Source organism: Nuphar pumila, chromosome 8, assembly GCF_984573655.1.
Source record: "Nuphar pumila chromosome 8, dmNupPumi1.hap1.1, whole genome shotgun sequence".
NCBI classification, from domain to species: Eukaryota; Viridiplantae; Streptophyta; class Magnoliopsida; order Nymphaeales; family Nymphaeaceae; genus Nuphar; species Nuphar pumila.
In genome coordinates, this window is record NC_143256.1 from 113,106,403 (window position 1) to 113,128,045 (window position 21,643).

Consider the following 21,643-nt stretch of genomic DNA (forward strand, 5'->3'; position numbering starts at 1 on the left):
TTTATAAAGGGGACCGGATCGGGTCCCGAGTGAAGATCCGATAACATACCCGATCCAAACCCATTTTTGGGTGGATCGGTCCTGCTATTAATTTTTGGATCTGACCTGGACCCATAATGCTACCGGGTCTGGGTTTGATTCGAAAAGGACCGGGTCTCCATTTGGCATTGGGTCCGATCCGGATCTATTTTGAAATGGGTCCGATCCGGACCCATTAAGAGCCGGGTCGATCCCGGGAGCCGGTTTGAACCGGGTCGAACCCGGGTCCATTTAGGACTGGGTCTAACCCGGTTCTGTTACGGATCGGGTTGAACCCGGGATCCAGTTTGGACCGGGTCATACCCATGGTCCATTTTGGACCGGGTCCGACCCGGGTCCGTTTTGTACCGGGTCCGACCCGAGTCTGTTTTGGACCGGGTCTAACCCGAGTTTTGTTCGGGACAGGTCTGATCCGTATTAAGTATGGGTCGGGTCAGACCCGGATCCCATTTGAACTGGGTCAGATCCATGAAAGCAGGATCCAAACACTATTAAGACTGAATCGAATCAAGAACCTGATCCGACCCCTTCCGGAACCAGTTTGGAGCCATTTTGACCAGTTCTTTCCAGTTTTTCACCGATTTCGAGATGCTGAGACCCTGTTTTTCATAAATATAAAGAGATACAGGGATTTTGGCATACAGTTATAGGGTTTTATGAACTTTTGTTCATATTAAGTATCAGTTTATAAGGTTCAGAACCGGTTCGGACCCTTAGATGACCGGTTCAGGGCAGTTTCAGACCGGTTCAGAGTGTTTTTAGACCGGTTCCTACTTGAGGTCTCTGGGTTTTACCCATATGAGCATGTTTTTGTTATTTTTCATGCTTTATAAAGTATTTATTTTGAATAATGCATGACTTATGCATGTTAATTCATGTATTTTGCGTTGGTTAAGTTGTGCATGATAAATTTAAGCATGAATTGTAACTAAATTCATGACAATTAGTTTATGCATATTTGTTGAAGTATGAACTTGTATTATGTCATGAATATACATGCATTAAAATGTGTGCATGGGCGTGCTCCATAATATGAATAAGATTTTTGGTAAAAGATCTTGATTGATCGATTCATGTAATCACCAAAGTGATCTGAGTCGTATTAATTAAGGATTCTTTGGACCGTATTAAGATTCGTAATCATGATTGTGTGTGAATTTATGAAACATCGATTCTACCCAAAGGTAGGTCGTTGTGTTCCAATTTTTCACAGGGTGTGATAGTAGATATGTATTCCAGCCCATGAAGCATGTTCGTACCCAAAGGTAGAGTGTTGAATTGCCTCTGGTTACATGATTTACTAGTTTCACCAACTGAAGTCAATTTCTTGAGAATTGAAGAGACGGGGCAAATATGATTATTGTCGTTTTCACCAAAGTGAAACGATAATGACTCAACTATGCTTGTCTCAAAATAGGTGAAAATAAAGGGTCTCACTTTTACCTTTTCAACACGAGTCTCGTCTGAGCAATAATAGTAATGTCTTTTCGTTTTCGTTCCTTGATTTATCAGGTTCCTTCCTTATCGACGGTTCTAGTAATATCCTCATTTTAGACGGATCAAATTTTTCTGATTGAAAAGAAATCGTGTTATTCACTTTGGGCTATATGGATTTAGATCTGACTCTTAGAATTGACGAACCTCCTGCTCTTACAGAGCATAGCACAACCGATCAGAAGGCTGCCTCTTAGAAGTGCGAGCGCTCGAACAGACTTAGCCTGTTGCTTTTGCAATCTCGAGTGGCTAAGAACATTTGAGGCGCCATTCCTCATTGTAGGGCGGTTAAGGAATTTTTGGGAGCCATTGAGGCTCAGTTCGTCACTTCTAATAAGGCAAGAGCCAGTACACTCATGTCCAAATTAGTGTCTATGAAATATGTTGGTGACAGTCATATCCGACAACACATTTTGGAAATGAGGAATATTGCGACTCAACTGAATGACATGAAGTTCGCCATCTCTAACTCCTTCTTAGTCCATCTGATCTTAACCTCGTTACCTACTGAGTATGGACCCTTTAAAATCGCCTACAATACACATAATGATGAGTGGTCTTTTAATGACCTATTGGCTAAGTGTGATGAGGAAGATGAGAGATTGAAGGGTGAGAGGGTGCCAAGTGCACATATGGCCTCTCATAAGGATAAACAGAGGTCGAGGCCAAAGAAAAACTCTTTCAAAAGAAAGAATCAGAAGAGAGCCACTGGGGAGAGTTCAAACTCTCAGGCGAAAGCTAGATCCCAGTTAGGAGGCCCTTCTATAAAGTGTTTCTTCTGCAAAAAGAAAGGGCATAAGAAGGTGGACTGTTTGAAGTTTAAGAAGTGGCTAAAAAATAAAGGCATTTATGAACAAAAGAGAACCAACAGAGCATGAAAGAAACATCTTCTCATGAAATAAGATGCATTCGCATGTCAAGAGCGTTGGGACCTGCAAAATTGTGTTGGAGTCGGGATTTATATTGGATTTGGTCGATACTTTTTATGTTCCATCTTATAGTCGGAACCTAATTTCAATTTCAAAACTTGATAAGTTTGACTTTGTATTTAAATTTGAAAAATCTGAACTTATTATTATGAAAAATTCAATGAATATAGGTTCTGCATATATGTGTGATGGTTTGTATCGATTAAGAAGCAAACTCCAAGTTCAGGAATCTCACTCCATTGAGAACACAATGATTGGCAATAAACGTGGTCTAAAGGATGATCAATCCTATTTGCTTTGGTATCGAAGATTAAGACATATCTCGAAAGAGAGAGTCCAAAGACTCGTGAAAGAGGGAATCCTTGGATCCCTTGATTTTATGAATATAGAGCCATGTGTTGACTGCATAAAGGCTAAGCAGTCTAACACATATAAGAAAGATGCCAAACGCAGCAATGGAAAGTTAGAAATAGTGCATACGGATGTCTGCGGCCCTTTTTCACCATGTTATACGGGTGAAAAATATTTTGTCACCTTTATAGACGATTACTCATGGTATATGTATCTCTACTTATTATCTGAAAAATCAGAAGTCTTTCAGGTTTTTAAGGACTTTAAGAAAGAAGTAGAGAAACAAACCGGTGAAGTTATTAAGGTTGTCAGGTCAGATAGAGGTGGCAAATATTATGGTCGTTTCACTGAGATGGGACAAAAAGAAGCTTCATTAGCGCGGTTTCTAAAAGAGGAAGGCATTGTGCCTCAGTATACCATGCCTGATAGTGCTTACCAGAATGGTGTAGCTGAAAGGAAAAACCGTACGCTTAAAGAAATGGTTTGAGCGATGTTGAATCACTCAAACCTCCCTTTGACCTTGTGAGGTGAAGCTTTTAAGACAACAATGCATATTATGAATAAGGTTCCTACGAAAGCTGTTCAAAAGACTCCTTACGAGTTATGGACAGGTAGAAAACCTTCTTTATCATATATACACATATGGGGATGTCCAACAAAAGCTAAATTGTATAACCCACATATAAAAGCTTTTGATCCTAGGACAACTAGTGGTTTCTTCATTGGTTATCCAGAAAGATCGAAAGGCTTTAGGTTTTATTGTCCATCTCATACACCACAGATAGTGGAAACTGATAAAGCAAGATTTCTTGAAAATGGTTTTTTTGGGATAAATGCGTCTCAAAATATTGATTTTGAGGAAATGCAGGATTCAGGTTTCACACCTGCTAAGGATAAAGACCTGATTTTCTCTATCATTGTCCCTTCGAGTAACGTAAGAGAAAGTCTAGTCAATGAACATCAATCCCAAATAGATCCGGTTGTTGATGAGGATATACAACAACAACAAGATACAAAGGCTCATTTTGAACCACCTGTAACACCTGTATGAAGGTCCACCAAAATTAGGAAATTTGCTATCCATCCGGACTATGTGGTGTATTTACAAGTGTCAAATGATTTCATAGACATTGATGAAGATCCCTTCACATTTGCAAAAGCCATTGAAAGTGAAAGATCAACACATTGGATCAATGCCATGAAAGAAGAGCTTGACTCTATGACAAAGAACCAAGTGTGAGATCTTGTATCTCTACCTGATGGAGTTAGACTTGTTGGTTGTAAATGAGTTTATAAAACCAAAACAGACTCTAAAGGTCATGTGGAGAGGTACAAGGCTAGACTTGTTGCAAAAGGTTTCACACAGATAGAGAGCATTGATTATAATGAGACTTTTTCTCCTGTCTTAACTAAGAAATCATTGAGGATAATCATGGCCCTCGTAGCTCATTTTGATTTAGAACTGCATCAGATGGATGTGAAAACTGCCTTCCTGAATGAGGATCTGGATGAGGAGGTATACATGCAACAACCTTCTGGTTTCAATATAGATGACTCGAATAACTTAGTTTGCAAATTGAATAAGTCAATTTATGGACTTAAACAGGCCTCCCGCCAGTGGTATAATAAGTTCAATCAGGTAATAGTGAACTTTGGATTCACTGAAAACATTGTTGATCACTGTATTTACATTAAGACTAGTGGGAGTAAGTTCATAATTTTGGTTTTATATGTTGACGATATTCTTCTTGCAACTAATGATTTGAGTCTTTTACATGAAACAAAAGACTTTCTTTCCTCTCATTTCGATATGAAAGACATGGGTGAGGCCACTTATGTCCTTGGAATCGAGATCCGTCGTAACAGAACTAAGGGTGTCCTTGGCCTATCTCAGAAATCCTATATCCTTAAGGTTCTTAAAAGATATGGGATGGAGAATTGTTCTCCTAGTTTGGCACCTATAGTGAAAGAGGATAGATTGAGCTTAAATGACTGTCCTCAGGATGATATTGCGAAGGCTCAGATGGATGTTGTCCCATATGCTTCAGCAGTTGGGAGCTTACAGTACGCGCAGACCTGCACTCGACCTGATATAACATTTGCTGTGGGAATGCTTGGTAGATATCAGTCAAATCTAGGCATTGCGCACTGGAAGGCAGCGAAGAAGGTCATGCGCTATTTACAAGGAATGAAAGACTATATTTTGACCTACAGAAAAGCTGACCACCTAGAGGTCGTTGGATACTCTGATGCGGACTTAGGATGGTGTATTGACAGTAGAAAATTCACTACTGGATACATTTTCCTTCTAGCAGGTGGTGATGTCTCATGGAGAAGTGGAAAGAAGTCTACCAGTGCTGCTCATACCATGGAGGCAGAATTTATTGCTCTATACGAGACTTCGTCAGAGGCCATTTGGATAAGGAACTTCATTATGGGTCTTGGTATAGTGGACTCTATTGAGAGACCACTAAAGATCTTTTGTGATAATGAAGCAGACATGTCTTTTTCAAATAACAACAAGAGCTCAACATCGTGTCGACACATGGAGTTAAAATATTTTGTTGTTAAAGAAAGGACTGAGAATCATCTGGTATGTATTGATACAATTGGGACGAAGGAAATGACTGTGGATCCCCTTACTAAAAGGCTAGCACCGGGATTGTATTCCCAACATGTAAAGGGAATGGGTCTTTTTTATTCCTTCTGATGTATGACAAGACATTATGTGATCACATTTGTGTTTATGTTTTTGATTCTCTAAGGTTTTGTGTTATTGTTGATTTTTCATAAAGAATCTCTCATATGGGTTAGAGAGAATAGCAGAATAACAATATTAAAGGACCAATAAAATAGGTGAGAGACCAATCTATTCATAAAGGTAATTTCTTTACATGCCTAAGCACTGAAGGTGAATTGTAGAGTAGTACAAGGAAATATGATATTTCATAAAGGGGTGTTCATATCCTTGACTCATACGATTCATCCTTGTGATAAATGGTGGCATGTGAACCCACATAAAGAATTAAATCGAGATAACGGTATACACCTCGATTTAGTACACTTTTGGTGTCAATGGGTAAAGTGAGAGAATGTTGGACATTATCAGTTTTTGGGTCCAACCCACGTATGTGACCCTGTTTGACACCCTACTAGTGGGTCACGTAAGTGGTTAAGTAATGGAGATAGTGGGTGGGAGTTACGTGAATGTGGAGAGACCACATTCACGTAACTGCCTAATCTCCCATTATAAATAAGGGGTTAGGGGCTACTGGGATGATGATAGACTAGTAGCGGTTTTTCTGCCCAAATTCAGTTATGCATTCAGACTTAGCGGAATAGGGTCTTGCTCACCGTCGACCTAAGGCCTGGGCTCATTGTGGGCGTGGACCGGCTGAGGAGAACGCCGAACTTCCTACACGAACTATGGCGAATTCAGGTACGCTCCCTGCTTCCTGCCATATTGTGTTTTACAGGGTTTCGCCAACACGAGGTCCATTCCCCCCCCCCCCCCCCCCCCCCTTGCCATCTCTAAACAGAGAAGCAAACAAATCAAGAAGTTTCCAAAATGATCAGAGGTGCTAATCATATGGATCTCCTGCATGATGTGGACTTTGCTATGTACCTTAAGGAAGAGGACTCTCCTCAAAATAGTGTAACCTTGTTCTATAAATAATAGGCCGTCTATCCCTTAAATAAATTATTTCAGTTTGAAAGAGGATCAAAATTGCGGACGTAGATCCTTGTGATTGAACCACCTTAAGAATAGTGTGAGAATGCTTTTATTTGCGTGTGGTTTGGCAAATCTGCTACTCCCCACTCTTTTCAATAGAAAGCCAGGCTCTTATTTTGAATGACCATGGATCATTCTCTCAAATAGTTATAATTTAAATATTTGGTGTTCTGTGCTTTGAGATCTTTTTAGAAAATTAAACAATTAATGTCCCATGTTTTCTCTCTCTCTCTCTCTCTTTCTCCTGCTGATGCTACCTATCCTTTGTCGCAATCTGGGCAAGCGGCTCAGGCATGAGCCCATTTTATCTGTCTAATGTTCTTTTCTCTTGTGCTTTCTTTATTTGTTTTGGCTTTTGTTCAGTTCATGGGTTCAACATTTTGTTGATCTTCATGAGTGGTAATGTTGAATTACTTTCGTCTCTCTCTCTCTCTAAAGGCAAGCTGCAACGTCCCGTCACAAAGAGACGTGCACTGATAGCTCTTATCAACCACGTGGAGCCCCCCCAATTGGTCTCTCTCTCCCTTACAGGTGAACAAAACAGCAGGCATGTGTGCTCACACTCTATGGTTTCGGGCCTAATCTATTGAATCCGACCTAATTAGAATTGGCAATTTAATTCAGATTTGGATTCCAAATGGCTTTATAAAATTCAGATTTGGATTCCAAATGGCTTTATAAAATTCAGATTTTTGCACATAATGGGTTCGGATATCCATTAGATTCAGTAGCAAAATCAAAACCATAACGGCATCTGATTTCTTTTACCAAATTCGGCAGATATATTCGGTTCAGACATCAGGTAACCTGATCTTCAAACATAGGTAGTGCACGCGCACAAACACAACACAACAGTTTTCTTTTTCAAAACTGCATTTTTTATGAAAATCTACTGTTTTGACCTTTCCCACAAGGCCGAAGTCGGGCAAGTGAACAGGGGACATAGGGGCGGAGCCAGAAATCCAAGTTAGGATGGGCACACACACATATATATATATAAAGTAATGCGTTCCTTAGGCCTTTTTTTCGTTAGGTCTTGTTAGGCCCCTTCAAAAATCATAGTTTTAAGTTTTTTTCTCACTTCTAACGCCCTAGATGTGATCTATAGGTTTGTTTAGTGGGAACCTGCTTTTGGATTGTCAAAATCTAACATGTATAAAGGTTTTTTCGGTGATCCAAAATCAATGTCTATGAAAGTACCAATTTTTTTGGCTAAATATAATTTTTTGTCCAAAGAACATGATCCAAGAGTTGATTACCACTAAATCGAGTATGCCAAACACATCTAATGGTTCAAATATATCATAAAGCACTTAAAACCTGTAGGGCAGAACAAGAAATGGGGGCATAATATGTTCTCTCTCTCTCTCTCTCTCTCTCTCTCTATATATATATATATATATATATATATATATATATATATATATATATATATAGAGAGAGAGAGAGAGAGAGAGAGAGAGAGAGAGACTGTCCACCCTGACCCAAACCCCCTTATTGCGGATTTCCGGGTCAGGGTGGGCACTTGCCATCCGTATGCAGCAGCTCTTCAGGGACATCAAAGGTTTTACCAATAGGAGGCCTGCCAATACAAGGTTGGTGATGAGAGGTTTTCGCCTAACCAAAAAATAAAATAAATAAATAAATCTTTCATTTTGAAAAGTATTTTAATCGGTTCCTGTGCGATGGGTTTTGAAACAACCGTGGCAGACTTTTGGGATCGTCAGTTTGGTTCCACTCATCTCCTGTGTATGATCAAACCTTTCCTTATAGATGTATTGATCATAGTCGATTTAATAAGAACTGGATCATATTTTTTTGACAAAAAAAATAATTTTTTAATTACAAATTTTTGTGTTCTGTCAACCGTTGATTTTTGAATCCCAAAAAATCCTACATACAAGTCTGATTTCGGTGAATTAAATATTGATCTTCACTGACTGAATGATATAGATCACATCTATGGAGTCGGATTTGATCAAAACAACTTGGGTCCATGAAATTCAAAAGAAGGCTACTAAGATAGGGATGACTTTGGGGATTAGTGGAACCCATTTGGGGGATCGTTTACTTCTAGGTAAAAAGTTCACTGTTTTGGCATTTCTTCTGTCTTTTCTTTGAGACCAAGATAATTTTGGTGCACAAAAGTTAACACTAGATGTTTAAAGGATGCTTGGTAACATTACTTTTAATTGAAGAAGAATATGGGGAACATTGATATGCACACACATATCAGATAGAGCAAGCCTTCCTTGCTTGCATGATCAAGTTACATAAGTGGACGTCATAGTCGCCTATTAAGAATGGTGATAGGACCATTCTTCCTGTCACGATCCATGGGAATAACAACTACCATAGCACTAGCAGCACTTGGGCATCTAGATTGTCATTATAGAAATCTAGAAACCAACAAGTTGGACACCCGCCTGGTCCGAGAGGCAGTGGGTCTAGGGAGAAGGTGCTGACCCTTTCAACCCAAGTTCGCCTCCCATACGCGGCTTAACTGGTGGACTCCGTTAGGGCTAAGGGCTATGGGCCCATTAAGTAATCTGGTTCTCGGCGAGGGTTCTTCGTCATAAAAAAAAAAAAGTTGGACATGTGGTAGTCTTGCAAAACATCACCATCACTCATGAATGAGTCAAAGAGAAGAAAAGACCACTTATGTCCCAAACCCCAAAAGATCTACAGCACTTGGGCCAGATTTGGTCTCTTTCTTAGACCAAGCAAATGCTAGTTGGGTCTGCAACCAACATGAGCTCCTTTCATTTTCCTTGTGTAAAAGCCTGAACAAAACCTTGACCTGAAATTCGACCTGATCCAAATAGGGTCCTACACTGCTTTAGATGATGGAGTGGCAATGCATAATGATGCCTTTTATGTAGCTTTATAGGTGGAATTAATGCCAATAGTAATCCCAATACTTCTCAGTTTCAAAAGGAATCTTTAATACAGAAAAGCTTTAATCTTTAAAAGAAATCCTCTGCTGATACTGCTATAGAAAGAGGGGGATGGTGAATGGAGAGACGCCTTTGACCAGTTTAAGGTGGAGGTTGAGTATGGGGTATAGGATATGTATTCCCCTGGTTACTTTTGTTCATTGCCCTCTTTGGATGGGGACCCATAAAAAGTGGAAATTTTCAACTTTTTCATCTTTCTTATCTCTTCTGTCCAATCCAAACCCCTTTGGCGAATCTTGAGACGACATTCAGTGTCTTTCTCTTTGGTTCTCTTCTCCCAAAAAAAGGAAAGAAAAAAACAAAAAAAGTTCCTCTAAGGTGAAGTGGGTGGTTGGCGCTCCAAGCCATATGCAACAAGCCATAGACTTTCAAAGTCATCAAGGAATAAAGGTGGTAGATGCTACTCTCTAGTGGTGGTATCAGCAATTCATGCAGCGTGAGTAGTCAGTCTTGCCAAGGATTAATGTAGGCTACTGACAATTAAAGTTGTCCATCACCTGCTTCTGCTATCTTGTGGTACCATTTCATTAGTAGCAAATATCATCTTATAGAAAAGTTGGCTTAAGAAAATTAACTGATACTATACCAAATCACATATTCATCCATGCAATCACAAATGTAGAGGGATGCCAACGAGTGAGACCCCACAAGAAACCAACCAAGACCGGATCCTGACCCAACTAGTGCACTTTAGTGAACTCATGATCCCAAACAAAGTTAAGATTTGCCATTAAGGCGTATGTACATACACCAAAATCCTTGGCGGTTAAAAGAAAAGAAAACCCAATTTTCTGTTAAGATGAATAATAGATTTTTTCAGCATTTTTAACATGTTACGGTGAAGCTATTTCGAGATTGTCATAATTGCTTTCATATCAGAATTTTAATTGATGTCATTAGGTTGGTTTAAATTGTTTTAATGTTGTCTTATGACCTGCTGAAATTAGAAATTGTTTGGCTGCATGTTTATGCAAGAGAAACATGCTGCTAATAGCATGCTAGTGTTGTCCTGTGTAAGGGGGCAGCATAGGCAATACTGAATCAGGCATGATCAGAAATGGCCTAGTCAAATTTGGAAGGAAAAGGTTATCACCGAATATGCAAGCACATTACTTGTAATTGGATTAAAATTTAAATTTAGCTATAGGGCTTAAACCCAATAATAAACACTGGCTGGGGTGAAGCCAGTCACACTAGTCAAGCAGGCTGTCCATGACAATCAGCCATGAGACCGAGCTCAAGCTAGCCGAAAGTTTAACATGCACAAGGTTTACAAGGTTGACTCTGTTGAAGGAAAACAACAGGTGTTTATGCAAAACAAACCACCATCAAAGTGAAGTTTCATCCTTTTAAAATTGCTGATCCTCATTCTTCAGATGATGCGTTGTCCTTAAAACTCCCAAGGGATTTTAGAATGAATAGGTTAACTGCACTTTAATCTCAGTGAAAATCCACAAAACAGAAGGTAATGCCCATTAACCAATCTACTTATGGAGAGACCAAACAATACCAAAGCAGGTTCCAACACCTTTTTTTTTTGCTTTTCTTTTTTTTACGATAGAATGACGCACAAACACTTAAAGTTGCAGCTTGTGAGCTATATGAACATCAAGCCAATGCAGCACAGACTAATGAATCAAATAATGGCGTTGTCAGAACAGTGAATTTACCAAAATACTAGAGGCCCACCACATCACAACTGCTAGTCATCCTCGTTGGAAGGGCCACCGATTTTTTCATCATGTTGACTGCTTGAACTCTGCATTGCAAGACCTTCCACATTATCACCCAGTGAATCTGCTAAGCCATCCTTGCATGTTCTTCTAGAAGATCCACTGGCCTGAGTAATAGTATATAAAGGTGCACCTTTAGATTGATTGACAAGATCTGCAGAACGAACACAGAAGTCTTCAAAATCATTTGTGCAGGGACCATTCAAAACTCAGGGTCAATCCCAAATCAAATTACTGCAGAAATATATTACATTATGAAATAGAACACACCCTTATCTCGGCAATAAAATCCAATGACTAGATATATGGAATATGTTGAAAGGCATGTGCAGAACAATACTGGATTCATATAGGGAAAAAAAGGATAAATATGAGTCATACAGCACACACACACACACAAAAGAAGGCTCGTGTTACTGCCATGTTATTTGAGCAACAAACTATATAAGTGATTACACTGTTTACTTTGCAATGATATGAAGAGGGATCCACATACAGATTATCATGGAAATATCAACCACCTGTGGAGCCTGTCAAGGAGAATCCCAGATCAGTATCAGATCCAGAATCAAAGCATACCAGAGATAAACACCCTACACTAAAGGAAGTCGGTGCTGGGCACAATCCAAATGAAGACAGACATGGAGGTCAAGGGAGGTCAGTTACAAGAAGAAGATCCTACTCTTATTAAGGATTCAAGAGATGAGGCATACCATAATACTCAAAATCAATCCCTACAATCAGGGAATTGTATGAGTACATACAAAAATCAGTTAGTGGAACCTCCATTGATGTGTTCTTGAATCAGTGGAGAGGCAGTCCGTGGATGTAGGTCATCGACCTAACCATGTTAATGTTAACAGTGTAACCAGACCAGCATATCCGAATCCATTAGATCCAAATCCTGTTAAAAATGTATATATACAATGTATATGTATTATGCACATATATATAACTAGGTTAGGGTAGATTAATTTTTACTTTTTCGTTTAGTTTTAACTAGTCAACATTTGTTGACTAGTCAACTAAAAGAGACGTTGGGGAGTAGCGCCGTTGGACCTCTCCCAATGTCTCTTTAGACCCGAACCCAAACTCATCCTTACCAAAGAAAAATGTCAAAAAGAAGTATCTCTGAAGGATGTTTAAAAAACCAAGGCAATGTCCACTTATGAGAAGAAATAAAAGAAATAGAGAATGGAGCATGCCAAGATTATGTCTTAGCTTATTAGTAGTGTTGATATTAAGAAGTGCCATAGTCATGTGATCATGCATACATTTATGCATTTTATGCATCTTATTTTATGCATGATCTATGTGAAAATCGATTTAAAAACTCATTTTTATCGTTAGTTTTGAGAAACCGCATTGAAATTGAATTTATCGAAAATCATGAATTTCAACGTCAGTTTAGTAAGCAACAAAGTAGTGATGGGAGTGTAGTGAAGCTTGGTGAGCAATAAATACAGGTGGATGATTGTTTCAAATATTTGGGATCTATCATTCAAAAGTATGGAGAAATTGATGGAGATGTAAATCATAGGATAAAGGTTGGGTGGATGAAATGGAAAAGTGCAACTGGAGTGTTGTGCGATCATAGAATGCCATTGCGGTTGAAGGGAAAGTTTTATAGGACGACTATTAGGCCCACTTTACTATATGGTACGGAATGTTGGGCTGCCAAGAGACATCATATTCAAAAAATGAGTGTAGCTGAGATGCGTATGCTGAGATGGATGTGTGGAAATACAATAAAAGATAAGATTCGGAACGAGGAGATACGTAAGAAGGTAGGCGTTGCACCCATTGAAAATAAGATGAGAGAGAATCGTTTACGATGGTTTGGACATATTCGGCGTAAGCCTAATGATGCTCCAGTTAGAAGGATGGAGAAATGGGAAAATATATTAGTTAAAAGAGGTCGGGGTAGGCCTAGGAAGACATGGATGGAGGTGATAGGAAAGGATATGAATGCTTTGAACCTCACCGAGGACATGGCATTGGATAAAAATGATTGGAGGAGAAGGATTCATGTGGAAGACCCAAAATGATTTTCTTTTTTGGTTCATATCGCCGACCCCAATTGTTTTGGGATGAAGGCGTAGTTGTTGTTGTTGTTGTTGTTGCATGAATTTCAAGATTTGCCTTGCATTTTTAGTGCTTTTATTAGTTTAGGAATTTTCTTAATTATATTTTAATTAGGTTAGGTTTTGATTAAATAATTTTAATTAGTTTAAGAAGTTTGATTTTCAGAAAATAAAACATGTTTTTCTAAATAGGGTCTTTTTGAAAATTATTGAAAACTTTTGAACTTATTTTGAAAAATCTGTTTTTACCTAATATAATATTATAAATAGTAGTTTAGAAGGCTGAGATGACGTTTTTTCCAGTTTGGAAAACACGCCCCCTCCTTCTTGCCCCTCTCTTCTCTCTCTTCCTTGCTCTCTCTCTCGCTCTTGTGCCGATTTCTTTCTCTCCCTGTTCTCTCCTTTTTTTTCTTCCCCTTTTTCTTCTAGCTTTGAACCCTTTCGTCATCGGCAACTTCCTCCTCTTCGTCAGGGCAACATGGATGCAGCTGGATCAACCATCTTCTCTTTTCAACCCTTCCATCGGAGGTGATCCGTGACAAATCGTTTCTTTCTCCCTCTTTTTCACCGTAGACTTTGGTTTTGCATAGCATACCGCATTGCATCACATATAGTTTCATAGATTACCACATCATCTGCATATTTAGTTTAGTTTAGCTTAAGTTTATTTCATCTGAAAAATAAAAAGAACAAAAATATATTTCGTTTTGATAGTCTAGTCGTTTCTTGATTTAAATATTAGATAATCTTGATTCCATTGGATCATTAGTTTTAGAATAGGGGTTCGTGTATTTTCGTGTTTCTTAATTAAGTCGTTGAGTAAGTTAGGGTAGATCTAGCCTATAATAGACTGTTTCATATTTTTATTATTGTAATTTGATTCATTGAACAACGTTGTTTGTTTGTTTTTTTCAGTTAGCCGATATGCATGTTTTTATTGAATCATCGTTTTATGCCTAGTTTAGTTTAGATTACGGCAGTTGTTTCTTTCATCAGTCACATAGTAAGGAGTTCGTTTAATTCCAGAAAGTGGTTTTTTAGAATTAGACTAGGAATAGTAGTTTTTTTTATTGATTATCGTTTTTAGTTTAGCCGATTTTCATTATTTCTACAAGTAGCGATTTTGTTTAATATTTCATAGTGCTTTCGTTTTAGTTATGTTAGTCATGCTGTAGCTTATGATAGTCTTGTTTATTATTACTGTAGTTAGTTAGCTTATGCTGAATTCATGATCTTTGTTTTAAAGTTTTAAGTTTTATTTATCATGCATAGTTACATAGAATAGATAGCCGAGTTTGGTCTTGTCCAGTTTAAGTAATAGTGTCTTGATAATAAAATTAGATTATTTAATATAGTTTGATTTATGCCCAACAACTATTCTTTCATAGCATTCCTTTTGTATTTTTTGTTTGTTAATTAGTTGAGCACCACCTTAGTTTTTATTAGTTGTTTTTAATCAACGTCTCCCTTTTTATTTTCAATAAATTTTTTTTTTAAGTTTTGTCCTTTAGCTTCTTTCAAGCAATGTGTATAGTTTCTTGTAGTCTCTTGACAACAACATTTTCTTAATTAGCTAGATTCATTTTCATTCTTTTCATAGTTAATTATTAAGTTAGCCGATTAGTGTAACTTCATTTAGCCGATAATTTTGTTTTAGTTCTTGTTAATTGCTTTCTTTATTATCTTGTTAATATTAGATTAATTTCTTAGTTCAGATGATTATATTCTTGATTCTTAGCTTTCTTTTGTCTCTTGAATTCTTGCCTTCTTGAATTAGTTTGATCATTAGTTAGTGTGTTAGAAGTTAGTTCTTGAATTCTTGTTAGTTAGGTAGTTTTACTATTTTGTCTTTTAGTGTCAGGTTGTTACAAGTTTGCTATTAGTTTAGTTCTTGTTAAGTAGTTCAAGTTTTTGTGACTTTTCTTCATATTTACCTTTGATTTTTCCGTAGATTTCTTTGTCTGCTGTGTATTTTGTTTTTGTGTTTTGCAGGAAAGCGTTGGAACGTGCGGTAGAGCCCTTTTCGTGCCCTCAAAGTACCCTCTGAGGTCCCCTCAAGCCCTCAAAAGTGCCCTCAAAGAGCCCTCAGAGGGACCACAAAGTAATATGCAAATAAGAAAAGCAAAAAAAATGGACTACTAAGGACTCAGAGCACTGAAGACACATTTTCTTTTATTTTTAAAATAGGTTTTATTTTATTCAATTCAATTCATTTGGGGTTGTAATAAGCATGATTGCCAGTTGAGGAAGCGGGAGCGGGAAGCGATACGGGAAGCGAGGCACTTTCAAAATTTTAGGAAGCGGGAAGCGTGGGACCACTTAGGAGCGAATCGGGAATCGTCTCGGAAGCGACCTAGGAAGAGAACCGGAAGCATCCTAGGAAGCGAGGGGGAAGCGAAAAAAATAAAAATAAAAAATATACAAAATTTGGAAAAAATTGGGGAAGCGTGATGGGAAGCGCGGGGGAAGCGTGATGGGAAGTGCGCTTCCCATTTAAAAGTGGCGCTTCCCCGCATGCTTCGGAAGCGCGATGTTTCGCGCTTCCCCTTTTACCTAGGCGCTTTCGGTAACTCTGGTAATAAGGCACTTTATTTATTTTTTTAAGCCCTCTGCGTAGGGCAACATTCTCTTAGTTATTTTATTTAATTAATTCTTTTATTTTTCAAGGCAATAAAGCGTAGTTAGATTGTGTGTTGAATACAGAGTATTTCCCGTTCCCTGAGAATGACCCAGACTCCACCACTCGTGCGAGCTCGTTTTTATATATTTGGTGTCTGGCTTTCACTTGATTTTGATTAAAAATATTGTTTTAAAAAACGTTTTCATAAAACTCACACCATCATGCTAAATTCGAACATGCAAATAAGGCATGAGATTATCTCAAGAGAATGTATTCTCTTAAAGATATTGCACATGTATATAATTTGCAAGATAAAATTCGAAATATGACTCAAGGAGATAAAAGTAATACTATAATGAATTGTCTGAACTTTAAGAAGAGTTGACTCTTCTTGAACCAAAATGGCATTGTCCCGAAGATATAGAACTCTCCCAAAATCAAATACATGCAGAACATTTTTTCCAATTTATTAATGGGTTGAAACTTTGGGAGAGGGTGATTGAGTATAGGTTGAGGAAGGTTGTCATGATATCGGAGAATCAATTTGGTTTTATGCCTGGAAGATCAACTATGAAAGCTATACATCTTCTTAGACAACTTATTGAGAGAAATAGAGAGAGGAACAAAGATTTGCATATGGTTTTTATTGATTTGGAGAAGGCAGACGATAGAGTACCTAGGGACGTTCTCTGGTGGACAATGATGAAGAAAGGTGTTTCTCTCAAGTACATTAGTATAATTAAGGATATGTATAAAGGAGTAGTAACCAATGTCCGCACTTGTGGAGGGGTGACAACCAATTTTCCTATAACGGTTGGCTTACATCAAGGATCTGCTTTAAGCCCTTTCCTATTTGCTATAGTGATGAATGAGCTTACGAGATCAATTCAAGAAAATGTGTCGTGGTGTATGTTGTTTGCTGATGATATTGTTTTGATTGATGAGTCTAGAGCTGGGGTTAATGCTAAGTTAGAATTATGGAGATAGACATTGGAAGCAAGAGGTTTTAAGTTGAGTAAGAGTAAGACAAAATATATGGAATGTCAGTTTAGTAAGCAACGAAGTAGTGATGGGATTGTAGTGAAGCTTGGTGAGTAAGAAATATCGGTGGATGATTGTTTCAAATATTTGGGATCTATCATTCAAAAGTATGGAGAAATTGATGGAGATGTAAATCATAGGATAAAGCTTGGGTGGATGAAATGGAAAAGTGCAACTAGAGTGTTGTGCGATCGTAAAATTGCATTGCGGTTGAAGGGAAAGTTTTATAGGAAGACTATTAGGCCCGCTTTACTATATGGTACGGAATGTTGGGCTGCCAAGAGACATCATATTCAAAAAATGAGTGTAGCTGAGATGCGTATGCTTAGATGGATGTGTGGAAATACAATAAAAGATAAGATTCAGAACGAGCAGATACGTAAGAAGGTAGGCGTTGCACCCATTGAAAATAAGATGAGAGAGAATCGTTTACGGTGGTTTGGACATATTCGGCGAAGGCCTAATGATGCTCCAGTTAGAAGGATGGAGAAATGGGAAAATATATTAGTTAAAAGAGGTCGGGTAGGCCTAGGAAGACTTGGATGGAGATGATAGGAAAGGATATGAATGCTTTGAACCTCACCGAGGACATGGCATTGGATAAAAATGATTGGAGGAGAAGGATTCATGTGGAAGACCCAGAATGATTTTCTTTGTTGGTTCATATCGCCGACCCCAATTGTTTTGCGATGAAGGCGTAGTTGTTGTATTAATGGGTTGAGATCAACATTTGAATTCATCAAATTTGTTCTTCATCGTGAGAAAGTTCCTTCAATTGAAGACACTAGAGGAATTAAGTATGGAAGAAAATAGGCTTAAAAGAGGATTTCTAAGAGTGATGATGACTTGATTCTAGCTGTATCTAGACCAAAAAATTATATTTGTACCTACAAACTGCCACACTATGGAAAGGCCAAACAATGAGTATTATAGAAAGCAAGGCAATGAGTACGAGAAAAAAAAATTATTTGTTATTATTGTCATGAATTGGGACACGTCAAAACCTTTTATCTTAAGTTGAAAAGGCCTTATGAGAAGAAGGTTGTCTCGATTGGACCTCCACAAGAGACAAGTGGTGTCAAAATCACTTCATCCAATGGAACATGTCCTTGACACAACTAATGGAGGCCCTTCAACCTCTACTCAAAGGAGAATCTTCATCAATTGGAGCCACGGTATCCTCCTTTGGCTTCTCTTATACCAGTAAATCTCTTTGGCCTCTTGACTTAGGTGCATCTTTTCATATGCCACCAAATGGTGATATGTTATCTGAATGTCATAACTCAAGTGAGTCAAATGTGTTTACGGCTGATGAGACATCTCTTGATATAAAAGGAACATGAAATTTTGAAAATATTTTTCAAAGTTAAAAAAGATTTTCTGTTTCAAAGATTAGATATATTCTTAAATTAAATTTAAATCTTAAGATAAAAGGAACATGCAAATAAGGCATGAGATTATCTCAAGAGAATGTATTCTCTTAAAGATATTGCACATGTATACAATTTGCAAGACAAAGTTCGAAATATGACTCAAGGAGATAAAAGTATTAGAAAATACTATAATGAATTGTCCGAACTTTAAGAAGAGTTAACTCTTCTTGAACCAAAATGGCATTGTTCCGAAGATATAGAACTCTGCCAAAATCAAATACATGCAGAATATTTTTTCCAATTCATTAATGGGTTGAGGTCAACATTTGAATTCACCAAATCCGTTCTCCATCGTGGGAAAGTTCCTTTAATTGAAGACACTGTAGAGGAATTAAGTATGAAGGAAAATAGGCTTAAAAAGAGGATTTCTAAGAGTGATGATGACTCATCGTGGGAAAGTTCCTTTAATTGAAGACACTGTAGAGGAATTAAGTATGAAGGAAAATAGGCTTAAAAAGAGGATTTCTAAGAGTGATGATGACTTGATTCTAGTTGTATCTAGACCGAAAAATTATATTTGTACCTACAAACTGACACACTATGGAAAGGCCAAACAATGAGTATTATAGAAAACGAGGCATTGAGTACGAGAAGAAAAAATTTATTTGTTATTATTGTCATGATTCGAGGCACGTCAAAACCTTTTATCCTAAGTTGAAAAGGCCTTATGAGAAGAAGGTTGCCTCGATTGGACCTCCACAAGAGACAAGTGGTGTCAAAATCACTTCATCCAATGGAACATGTCCTTGACACAACTAGTGGAGGCCCTTCAACCTCTACTCAAAGGAGCATCTTCATCAACCGGAGCCGCGGTGTCCTCCTTTGGCTTCTCTGATCCCGATAAATCTCTTTGGCTTCTTGACCCAGGTGCCTATTTTCATATGACACCAAATGGTGATATGTTATCTGAACGTCGTAACTCAAGTGAGTCAAATGTGTTTACTGCTGATGAGACATCTCTTGAGATAAAAGGAACATGAAATTTCGAAAATATTTTTCAAAGTTAAAAAAGATTTTCTGTTTCAAAGTTTAGATATATTTTTAAATTAAATTTAAATCTTTTGTCGGTTTCTCAATTATCTGACCATGGATATAATGTTTTCTTTTCCTCTCATGGTTGTCGAGTACAAGATCGCCAATCAGAAAAGTTGATTGGGGAAGGTCATAGAGAAGGAAGGCTTGTACTACATGGATTTTTTTAAAATACCCAAGAATACTTTTTGTTGTAATGTTCAAAAATTAGATTTGGTTTATTGGCATAAAAGGCTTAGCCATCCTAATGTATCCAAAATTCTATATTTTTCAAAGATGAAAAAGTTTTGTAATTATGAAAACTTTACATGTGAAGATTTTATTCTTGGCAAAATAAAAAAATTACCATTTCAAAAAAGAACATTTGTTTCTTTTCAACCACTTGAGTTAATACATTCAGGTGTTTGGGGCCCAACACTTGTTATATCTAAGGGTGAATATGCATATTATGTAATCTTTTTTTGATGATTTTATCAGACATACTTGGATCTATTTTCTTAAACACAAATATGAAGTTTTCGTATATTTTCAAATATTTTACAATTTGATAAAAAATAAATTAAAAATGATATTTCCATCTTTCGTACTGATTTAGGAGAAAAAATTTTATCAAAAAAATTTAAAGACTACCTAGATTTAAATGGTATTATATATAAAAAATGTTGCCCTTACACTCCACAACAAAATGGTTTAACCGAAAGGAAGCATAAACATATTATAGAAACAACAAGAACTTTGCTTATTACAAACCAAGTACCTAAAGAATTTTAGGCTGAAGCCATATTGACTACGGTTTATCTCATAAACAGAATGTCATCCTGCTATTTGAAAAATATGTCATCAATTGAAAAACTATTCAAACTAATTCCTGATTATTCTAGATTGAGAGTTTTTCGGTGTAAATGTTTTGTTTTTACTGATAAGAATGATAAACTTTCACCCTATACAAAAGGTTATAGATGCTTTGATTTTAAAAATAAAAAGCTATATATTTCAAGGAATGTGTCTTTCTTAGAAAAAAAAAAGGTTTTTTGAAATTGAAAAATCTAAGGAAATAACTGAGTATTCTTTTCTTCTGGATCTAATTCCAAAGTATGATGATTGTAATATTGATCTTGATGAAGATTAAGAACTTAGAGATGATATGTAAGGTCCGCAATTTTTTTTGTGTTTCTTTCCGGTATTCATCAACCATGAATAAATTGATGAACTTTTGGATGTTAAAAAGGTTTAGAGCTTAATCAAACGCTTTATGGATCTGGATCTCGATCGAAAATCCACATAGATCAACATTCATGAAACCTAGTTCTGACAATACATTTGATACTTGAGAGATTCATTAAATCTCTGAGCTTACTACGTTCGGATCCGATATGGATCCGAGCTATATATATATATATATATATATATATATATATATATATATATATATATATATATATATATAGAGAACGAAGCTCTAGAGAGATCCGAAGCACTCGAGAACTAAAATGGCATAGGTCTAGATCCATGAGATAGGGATCCAACCTCAAATCATCTAGGATTCAAAAGAATATCCATATTGATTTGGAGCCCAGAATTGGACCCAAACCAATTAAAAACACAAATACACGAGTTGGTATCGTAATCCAATAGTGACCCAATCCGACTACAAACCTCTTCTTAAAAACTTCTCTTTTAAAGTTATTTTGATTTGGATCTTTGAAAGATCCGAATCCAAAACACAATTTTTGCTTTTTGGATATATATATAAAATAAACTAAAGGATTGAGTTGGGTCCTATTGGACCCAACCCAATCCAAAATTTAGCCTTTGACACAAATCATTGGGTCGGATCCAACTGGATCCGCCTCTCATCTCCCCCTATTTAAACATCCTAGGGGGGGGGTCCTTTGTTACAAATGAACGCCTCTCTCTCTCTCTCTCACCATTTCTTCCCTTTGTTTATCTCCCGACGAGCCTCGTCGAAACCCAGGTAGGTCTCTCTTTCTCTTTGATTCCGGCAGACCCTATTTTTCCAGCAGGAGGATGTCACCCTCCTGCCCCCTCTCTCCTTCCCTGCTAACTCCCCGGCAAACTAGAGCCACCAATAGTGGTGGCTTTGGCTTGCCAGGTGAGAGGGTGCTTAGCACCCTCTATGCTGGGTGGGGCGGCCAAAAGTGGGTGGTTGAGACCACTCCCCTACCGTCGCCCCACT

The 21,643-nt window shown here is 37.5% G+C and overlaps 1 long non-coding RNA gene across 1 annotated transcript in view; it reads right to left on the reverse strand.

Annotated features, from left to right (window-relative positions):
* Positions 1-10,975: 10,975 nt before the first annotated feature.
* The window catches only part of LOC149830267 (uncharacterized), a 28,787-nt gene continuing 18,119 nt past the window's right edge, over positions 10,976-21,643 (reverse strand). The window contains exon 2 of the long non-coding RNA XR_016433842.1: positions 10,976-11,390. This is a non-coding gene — a long non-coding RNA (uncharacterized LOC149830267). The remainder of the gene's footprint in view (positions 11,391-21,643) is intronic.